Source organism: Tupaia chinensis, unplaced genomic scaffold (assembly GCF_000334495.1).
Source record: "Tupaia chinensis unplaced genomic scaffold, TupChi_1.0 Scaffold142716_1, whole genome shotgun sequence".
NCBI classification, from domain to species: Eukaryota; Metazoa; Chordata; class Mammalia; order Scandentia; family Tupaiidae; genus Tupaia; species Tupaia belangeri.
Window position 1 is genome coordinate 1159971 of NW_006202562.1, and position 10280 is coordinate 1170250.

Below are 10280 nucleotides of genomic sequence, written 5' to 3' on the forward strand. Positions count from 1 at the left end.
TGAGAGAGAACGCGCGCGCACGTGAGAGAGAGAGTAAGAGATACCTGGGCTGAGGCTACAGGCTCTGGACTGAGGGCAGGGCCCTGGGAAAACATGGACAGTGACCAGGGTCCCATTGCCTCCCTGTGCCAGCCTGTCTTCGACTACTTCCTTCTTACGGTGCACGTCAGATCTAACTGACTGAAATGACCATGGGATTCCTTTTTGAAAATAAAATACTGGGACCAGCAGATGGCATAATGGTTACACCGCTAGACTTCCCCCTGGTTGGCTGTGGTTCGAGTCCTGCACCCAGCAGTTTAAAACTCACTCTGGGTGTGTGTGCGTACATGCCCCAAATCCCAAGAGAATAATAAAGGAGAAGGGATTGCAGCATGGCCATCGCCCCAGGGGAGTGATTTCTCGTTCTCTGTCTCTCTGGTGAGCACATGTGCCCCATAGCAGAAATCTCTCTCCAAAAATAAAAAAAAAAAAAACGGTAAAAATAATTAATAGAATAAAATAAACTGCCTGAATGTGCCATTGGTAACACTCTCCACAGCACGCTTTCTGCAGCTCCTTACTCAGAGCCTTCCTTTGCAGTGTGTGCCAAAGCTGTTCTCTCGAGTGTCCACATGGTACCCAAGGTTGCTCGAGCGCAATTTAAAACGTTGTTGACCACGTAATCCCTGAGGCAAGAAGATTTGCCAGTGTTACGCCAACGGCTCTGAGAAGCCAGCTGTGTGCTGGGGTCTGAGTTCCATTTCTGCTTCTTGCACCCAACATAAAGTGAGTTTTGTTTTCCAATTTCCTCTGAGAGGCAGAGACAAACAGACAGAGAGGCATCCCTAAGAAGGTCTTTGCCCCCCGACCCACTTGGGCTCAGCTGGCCAAGATCACAGACACACACCTGCATGCCCAGGTCCACCCCGGAGTACCTGGGACCTTCCAGGGCTCTGGTATGCAGAGAACTGCGTGGCCATGAGCCACCCCAGCTGACCCACACACGCTGACACTGTGAATCACACCCCGAAGCGAGGATCCGCATAGCCATGCAGCGGTCAGTGCAGCGCTCTGAGGCTGGCCCTGTGGGAAGGCCCCAGGTTCACGTCTAGAGACCTCCCCGAGCAGGCCGGTACACATGGACCAGTGTGTGGGTTGGTGAAGCTGGGGGTGGCTCACGGTGCGAGGACCCTATTAGGGGTGTTTTCTCTTTCTCTCTCTCATTTTTCTCTTTCTCTCTCTCTCAGGAGCCAGCTGAGTGAAGGCACCGGAAATAATTAAATAAGAGAAATAAATAAACTTTTAAAAATTAAAAGAACAAAACGCTGGGCCAGCCTGTGGTGTGGTGGAGGCAGCTGGATCCCACAGGGCTGATGGCAGTTGGAGTCCTGGACCCAGGGGCTTCAGAGTCATGTGGAGCATGTGTGCATGCCCAAAACCCCCAGAGGGAGTAGGGGAGGAGGGGCTGCAGCGTGACGGGCCCCCACAGCAGGTGCCCTCTCACCTCCTCTCTCTCTGTCCCTTTCTGGCAAGTGCACCAGACCTCCAGCAAAATTAAAAGAACAAAACAGAAACGCTTTATTAGGCAAAGTCAAGGTCGCCTAAGAGTCTTGCTGAGAGGACTCTCGAAGTGCTTGGGTGATCATGGAGTTGGGCTTCATTTCTATAAATAAAAAGAACTGCTGAAATCTACCTTGCAGTTCTCCTCTGATAGTCTCCTTTATTTGTTAATAAATTAATCAGCACAAATGTTAATTACGTGCCCGCTGGGAGCTGAGCTGAGGGCTGAGGCCTGGAGACATCTGCTCTCACAAGGAGCCTGTCACCCACTCACCACAGTGTTGGCGGTCTGAGACCACCAGGGCCACACCTCCCTGGATTCCTGCAGCTCAGTGGGGACCCCTGTAGAGCTGTGCAGACCTGTTCCCTTCCACGCCCCCTCCCGCTGACTGGCTTTCCGGGGAGGCACTTTCTTCCCAGGGCTGGCTCAGGAGTCCCCACACCAGCCTCTGCCTCTGGAGCCTGAGCCCAAGACAGCTGGGTCAAGCAAGATGCAGACCCACAAGGAGACACACACACACATAACAGTGGCTTTAACTGAGACCTGGAGGCCGCCAGGAGCCAGCTGAGTGAAGGCATCGGAAAGAACATTCTAGGCACAAGGGGAGGCTGCGAAGGTCTGAGGTGGGGAGGTACTGAGTCTGAGGGTGGAGCAGGAGCTGGGAGGAGTCTGGCTTTTACTGAACTGTCTGATGACCCTTCGATGTTTTCAATATCTTTAATGATATTTTAAAAGGGATAATTGACGAAGGAACATTAGCTGGAAACTCCATACCCTCTACCATGTTGGAACGCACCAGACTTCCCTCAGCCTGGGCCAGGAGAGCACCGGATGGCTTCCTGGGAAGATGGCTGTCCTCTGTGATTTGACCTCTGCCCACACCCTGCACCACCAGTACCCTGAAGCACTACCATTATCTCTGTTAAATCTTCTTTAAAGTTTCTTTATTTCATGATAGTGAGAGACACAAAAACAGCAAGAGGGAGACAAAAAAAAGAGGCACCCTCCACAGAGGCTCACACAGCCCTCCTACACCCACACAGGGCCTTCCCGGCCCGCCGGGTTCATGGGTACACGGGTACACAGGCCCTGTGAGTACAGGTCAGCTGGGGAAACCAAACCAGCGACCTTCTGTATGGATCCAGCCTGGCTCGGGAAGCGGGTTACCAGGGAGCCACCACGCCGGCCCATGAGTCAGTCTTGAGTTGGTTCTTCACAGTCTAGACTGCTGTGGTAATGTGTCATGTAAGGCTGTAAGATTCCAAGCTACATATTCTATTCCTAAATATCATCTAACTCAAGGATTGTTACCTTCCTTCTATGCTCTAGTTGTCTTTTAGCTGTGCAGACTTCCACTTTATCCCTTGGTAGCTGTCACCTTTCCAAAAGTGCAATTCCTGATTATCTATCCTCTGCCATGCGGCGCCCCTGCAGGCGGCTGAATGCTGACAAATGTGTGGAAGGCGCTGTGTGAACATGTACAGGACCTGGCTTCACTGTACCGAGGGCTCTTTTCAATTAACACCAGTGAACACAATGTGCACCTCTGGTTCTGCAGGTGTTGTTCGCGAAAGGATAGGGGCTACTTCTAACAGTCTGGCCTTCCGCAGGTGGCTCCATGTGACTGTCCATTTCCAGGAGGAAAGCATCTTCTCTGCTGGGGTCGGCCTGCTCCAGCCCCCATGACGGCCAAGGTACGGTGACTGCTCTTTCCTCACTTGGGGACACAGCCTTCAAGGAAGACAAGCCCAGGGAAGAGTCGCTCTGCACACCGCAGCCGAGGGCCTCTCACCTGCTTCTGCTTTGGTCACTTCAAAATGAGTAACGGTGCCAGCCATGAACACCAACCGCACCAGGCTCCACCGAAGATGGGGGTTTGCTCTTTGTCCAAAGCACAGTCCCCTTCACCCCTCTAATGATTTTAACACATATAGACTCTCACACTAGCGGAATGCCTCTTTAGTATTCGGGAAATCTATGTTGTGTCTTTCTATGTATGAGTCCAGCTTGCACCAAGACTCTGTATGTCCCAGAAGGGTTTCTTCTTACATTTTAGGAAATACTGTGGAATGGTTTGCTGGAGAATAAAATGAAGAATAATGGTTGAAATAAAAGCCGGGTTCATCTCTGGAGGATAATGTACTCTGTCATTGCTCCTCGGTAGCACAATGAGTAATACCTGACCTGCATTGTAATGTCGAGACCAGCTTCTCATTGCCCCTAAAGGGGGCCAATCTATCTTCAACACCAATATTTTGAATTCAAAGAACATTTTTCTTCTATTTAAAATAATGGTTATCATCAACTTTTTCCTTATGATATTATGATATACGTACTCCTACTTTTTAAAAGGGTTTTATTAATTTAGTGCTTTCATGAGAGAGACAGACAGACAGACAGACATTCCTAACAAGTTCCTCATGCCATGATCCACCCCAGCCTCAGCCACGCAGGATCGTGATCCTGGGCACACATCTGTGTGCCTGACATGCTCAGGGAGGCCCCAGGACGCGAACCCAGGACTTCTCCCATGTGGGTCAGTTCTGTTCCTTGTGCACCACCCCCTAGCTTCAGGAGATGCTACTGAATGGTACTGCTCAAGTCTCAAAGCTCGTCACTGAACAAACAAGTTTTACACACATATTAGAGAGTTACCGAAGTACTGGCCCAAGAAAACAGATGTTTTAACAAACCACTGAGCAAAGCTGGGTTAGTTAGGGATCTAGATCACAGGAATCCAGAGGGTTCGCTTGATTTGTACACAATTTTGTTTAAGGAGCATTGCCTGAGACTTTGGTCCGATTGGAAGAAACTCTGCTAAATCACAATTTCATTGACAATCAAAACTTTGCTATAGTTTTTATTCAAATCTCGGTATGGAAGAGACTCACCAAGGCTATGGATTTTCTCTGCACTGTTATTCCAACTCCATTTGTCATGATTACCTGTGGTTGAAAGCATGTCACTCACAACTCTATGCAGATTTGGAAAAGCCAGACTTCATTACCATAATCAGTCTTGGCCGGCCCTGTGGCCAGGTGGTGAGGGAGCCAGATCCCACGTGGTCAGCTGCAGTTTGAATCACAGCTCTGGTGGATCCAAAAACATGCTGAGCAGGTGTGGACCTCTGCCCAAAGTCCCTACGGGATGGAAAAATGGAGGAGACCGGATTGTGGTGTGACCACACCACAAGAAGGGTGCTTTCTCCCTCTCTACCGGGTTGTGTCTCTCTGGTATGCCCACATGCCCTCTGACAGCAGTGGCGGTCTTACAGTGACAAGATGGTCTCCTTTATTAAGGCGGCCCCACACACAGCAGGAGTCTGTTCACCTGCAGTTTTCATAATCTCTTGATTAGGGTTATGATAGCTCATCAGAACAAGTCTGAAAAATTAAAAAGGCTTTTCTTTTTGCAATATACACAATTAGGTTGATGCTGGCACCCCTTTACTTATTGAAAAGTCTTTAAAGTGCTAGAAGGTGGTGCAGCAGTAAAGCATGAAGGTCTGCATGGGTAACTCATGGAAAGCTAGCTGGTTCATGTCCCGAGACCTCCCTGAGTTTGCTGGGCAGACAAAGGTCCTGACGGGTCAGGGCAGCTGAGGGCGGGGTGGATCACAGAGTAAAGGCTCTTTTGGGGGTGTTGTCTCTTTTGCTCATGGAAATGGAAAATAAATGATTTTTAAAAAGTGTTTCAAAGGGAAAAACAAAACATTTAATAGAAACAAAAATGAACGGTTATTTGTTGATAATAACGTGTATGGTCATGTCTTTGCCTTGACTAGTACACACTGAATTCATGCTGGGAAAAACCACGTTGTACACTGTAAAGACGTACAGTGACTAAACGTAAATATAAAAATACATTTTAATAAAGGAATACAAAGAATGAATCCTTCTGCATTGTTATGACAAATGGAATCAAATCTGGGAGCTTTTCTCCCCACAACTCTATAGTGCTTTTTATTGACATGTATAAGAATATACACAATGCTAATATAAAGATCTTGATGTTTATTTCTTGAGAAACATGCCTTGAGCCATATATTTAAATGAGACTTACACTTGACACAGAAAATTAAAACCTTAGATGTCATACTCCCGCTCCAGCCATGTCTAAATTCCATGAATGTTTTAAAAACTTCTTTGGAAACTGGTTAAGTATTTGGCATGCCCTCCATGTGGCAAATGTCTATTTCATGAACATGAACTTAAGGTCTGGGTGAGCCAAAGTTACCCAGGCAGTGCCCCTTCACAGAGGAGGGAGGTCGCTGTGGAGTGGGCAATACAGAATGGCATGTGCCGGTAAGGCAGTACAGCTGACTCGCCTGTGTGAGGCGCTCACACATCCTGGGTTGCTAGAAAAGTCATGATGTATTTTTTTTTTATGTTTTTCTATGCAAAAATCTATCATGACTTTTATGACAACCTGACAGATATGAAAGACCTAGGAAATACCCAGGTATGTTTCTCTATGTGCAGGCTATCATAGGGAGGGAAAGGAGTAATTTTCTTTTCTTTTTTTTTTTTTTTTGCTATAGGGCGCTTGTGCTCACCAGACAGACAGAGAGAGACAGAAAGACAGAAAGCTAGAAATCACCCCCCAGGGGGGATGGTCACACCGCAATCCCTTCTCCTCCATTCTCCTCTTGGGATCTTGGGCACGCATGCACACACGCCCAGCGTGAGTTTTAAGCCACCGGGTCCAGGATGCAAACCGCGGTCGACTACGTGGGAGTCCAGCGACATAGCCATTAGGCTAACTGCTGGTCCCAGGAGTAATTTAATTTTCTAATGTCATAAGCAAATATATATCGTATTATTTAAAAATAATTTATCTGGGGGCCAGTAGGTGGCATGGTGGTTGAGATGATGGACTCGCACACGGCCGACCACAGTTCGAGTCCTGGCACTAGAAGCTTGCTTTCTTACTTCTCTCTCTCTCTCTCTCTGATGAGTGCATGTGCCCTGTAGTAGATCTAATGATAATAATGATGATGATAAATAAAATGAAATAAATAATTCTAAAACAAAAAAAAGAAAGAAAGAAGTGAGGCAGAGCCACCCCCAAATGACCCACAGAATCGAGCAGCGTCAACTGTCAAAACAGCCACACCTGGGCTCTTGCACTGCCTGAAGCCCAACAGCAGCTGAAACATGTTTATCCATGAACAACTGCTCAATTTGAGTCTTTCTTACTTGTGCCCTGGGCTGCTCCACACCTACCACCTACATAGCTTATGAAGCTTCAGCTGAGATCACCCCAGCAAGCCAGGGGCTCCATGCTGGAAATGGGGGGCTGAGCCAGGGGTTCCATGCTGGAATTGGGGGGTGAGCCAGGGGTTCCGTGCTGGAAGTGGGGGGCTGAGCCAGGGGCTCTGTGCTGGAAGTGGGGAGCTGAGGGGAGGTGGTGGGGGGACACCATGCCAGCTGCGAATGGGACGAATGTGTAGCTCTTCTGGCCTAGACCTATACCCCAGTGAGTCAAATGGCAAAATGGAGAGTAACACGGGAATCAAACAGAGAAATCCTGGAAATGAGAGAGTCACAGATGGCAGCGGCCAGTTCTCTGCCACCCCCGGCTGACCTGGGGCAGTGGAAATGGACAGAGGAGGCGATAGAGAGGCAGACGGACAGTGAAGGCTAGAGCAAACGCCACTACCTCCATGTACCATGCTCAGACCAGGCAGACGTGAAAAGCTCATCTGCTTGAAGTATGTGATATCAACCTCTCATCAGAAATGAACTGGTTGACCTCTAAATTATGTAGGACCAGAGTTTAATCCCAGGAAGCTAGGCGTAACAACAGAAATAAATTAAAAAATCAAACTGAGGGGAGACAGGGACTGAATTCCACAGAGTACTTAGTCCATACAAGTCACCAACGAACAAACAAACAAAAAACAAAAACATCAGCAAAAAAAAAAGAAAGAAAGAAAGAAAAGAAATAAATGAAAAGAAAAAATGGTAGCAGCAATCACAACCTGGGTGCGTGTGGGGAATCAAACCCCACGTTGTTACAGCACGTTATTCAAAACAGTATAGCTTTCAACCACAATAAACACAAATGTAAGCCAAGTAAATGAATAGGAAAATGCAACTCATACTCAGAAAGAAAATGTACTCAATAAAAACTGGTCTTGAGTGGATGCAGATGTCAGATTTAGAAACAAAAAAAAAACTTCAATACAGCTATTATAAATATGTTTGTAGACTAAAGAAAACCACATTTAAGAAAAAACAGAAAATATGATGATAATAATTTAACATAATATCAATAAAAGGATAGAAAATTTGGGACCAGCAGTTGGTGTAATGGCTATGTCACTGAACTCCCATGTAGTCGACCATGGTTCAAGCCCCAGACCCAAAGGCTTAAACTCATGCTGGGTGCGTGTGCATGATATGACCAAGATCCTGAGAGGAGAACGGAGGAGAGGGGATTGCGGGGTGTCCATCCCCCCTGGGGGGGATTTCTTGCTTTCTATCTCTGTCTCTCTGGCGAGCGCAAGTGCCCTATCGCAAAAAAAAAACTCTCAAAATATTTTTTTATAGAAAAATTTTTCAAAAAAAAAAAAAAAAAAAAAAAAAAAAGAAAATTTTAAAAAGTACTGGATGAAAATGATATAATCTGGGACCAGCAGTTAGTGTAATGGCTATGTCACTGAACTCCCATGTAGTCAATCACAGTTCGAGTCCCAGACCCGGTGGCTTAAAACTCATGCCAGGCGCATGTGAGTGCATGTCCAAGATCCTGAGAGGAGAATGGAGGAGAAGGGATTGCGGCGTGGCCATCCCCCCTGGGGGGTGATTTCTCACTTTCTGTCTTTCTCTGCCTGTCTGGCGAGTGTACACACCCTATAGCAAAAACCTCTCAAAAAAAAATTATATAACCTGAAAACTAACAAGAGGTTCAAAGCACATTTGCCACAAAAGAAAAATATGGACACATTATTCAATAGAAGAATAGAGAGAAAAAGGTGGGAAAGGAAGACAAACAGAACCTCCACCGTCGACAATATCAAGTGCATCAAAGCATTTGCAATGGAAACTTGAGAGGAGAGAAAAGGCAGAAAAAATATTGAAGAAATAATGGCCCCAAACACCCCAAATATAAAATAATACACTAATGTACAGATTTAACAAACCCAATAAACTCCAAACAGGAAAAATACAAGCACAGAACAGAACAAAACAACAGAGATATATCAATTAAATTGTTGAAAGACAATGACACAATGAAAGCAGTAAAAGAAAAAAAATCAGTAAGACTCAGAGTGTTGGCACAACTGACATCTAAATTTTCATACAACACAATGGAGCCTGAAAGACAAAAGAGTGATATATTCAAATGGAACAAAACAAAACTTTCAAAGAAGAATGTTTTTTCTTTTCTTTCTTTCTTTTTTTTTTGGAGAGGTTTTTGCTATAGGGCGCATGTGCTTGCCAGAAAGACAGAGAGAGACAGAGAGACAGAAAGCAAGAAATCATCCCCCAGGGGGGATGGTCACACCACAATCCCTTCTCCTCCATTCTCCTCTTGGGATCTTGGCCATGTGCGCACATGCGCCCGGCATGAGTTTAAGCTGAGACTCGAACCGCTGTCCACTACATGGGAGTCCAGTGACATAGCCATTATGCCAACTGCTGGTCCCAAAGAATTTTTTATCCCACAAAACTACCTCTCACAAAAGAGGTGGCCAGGCAGTGATATAATGGCAATTTGACTGGACCCACATGACAGAGCCCTCAGTCTGTGTCCCGAGGCCTCCTTGTGAATATCCAGTATGCATGCACATGCCCCATATCCAGGCTGGCAAAGGGTGGGGTGCGAAGCCCCTGTTTCAGGTACCTTTCTCTCTCTATCTCTTTCTAAATAAATAAATAAACAAACTCTGTGGGGTGGGAGCTTTTTTGCTACAGGGCTCACTGGTGAGAGACAGAGAGAGATAAGAGAGAAAGTGAGAAATCACACCCCAGTGGGGAATGGGCATGCTGCAGTCCTTTCTCTTCCATTCTCCTCTAGGAACTCCGGGCATGTGTGCACATGTGTCCAGAGTGATTTTGAAGCCTCCCACTCCGGGATTCGAATTGCAATCAGCCATGTGGGAATCTAGTGCCTTAACCACCGTGCCACCTGCTGGTCCCAAATAAACAAACTTCTAACAAATAAGGACAAAACGGAAGACATTCTCAGATAAATAAGGAATGAGAGATTTTGTTCATAGCAGATCTATTTTACAAGAAGCAGTGGAAAAGTCTTCGGGTTGAAATTATATGCCACGAGGTGGAAACTTGAACCCATTGGAAGAGAAAGAACAGAGGAAACAGTAAATATGAGAGAATGCAACTGTGTAAGACTATATAAATACATTTTTCTCCTTTCATAATTCTTTACGGGGAAATAATGATATAACCAATAATAATAACAGTATCAATGGTTTTATAACATATGTATAACATATGTATACACGTTACTGTAAGTGAAAAGAGAGGAGAGAACACAGCTATATTGAGAGACAGTTTCTACATTTTACTAGAATAAAGTCAGTGTTAATTGGAAGCAAGCTAGGAACATTAAGATGCTTATTGTACCTTCAGACAAAGTACTAAGAAAATAATTAAAAAAGACAGGTAAAATGATAACAGAAATTGAAATGGTACCCTAAACATATTTATGAACACCAAAAAGAAGGCAGTAAGAAGAAACAATAACAATAAAACCAAGATACATGTAG

General features: G+C 45.7%; 1 protein-coding gene across 1 annotated transcript in view; it reads right to left on the minus strand.

Annotated features, from left to right (window-relative positions):
• SYNDIG1 (synapse differentiation inducing 1) overlaps positions 1 to 10280 on the minus strand; it is a 233799-nt gene that overhangs the window by 125399 nt on the left and 98120 nt on the right. The window lies entirely within an intron of this gene.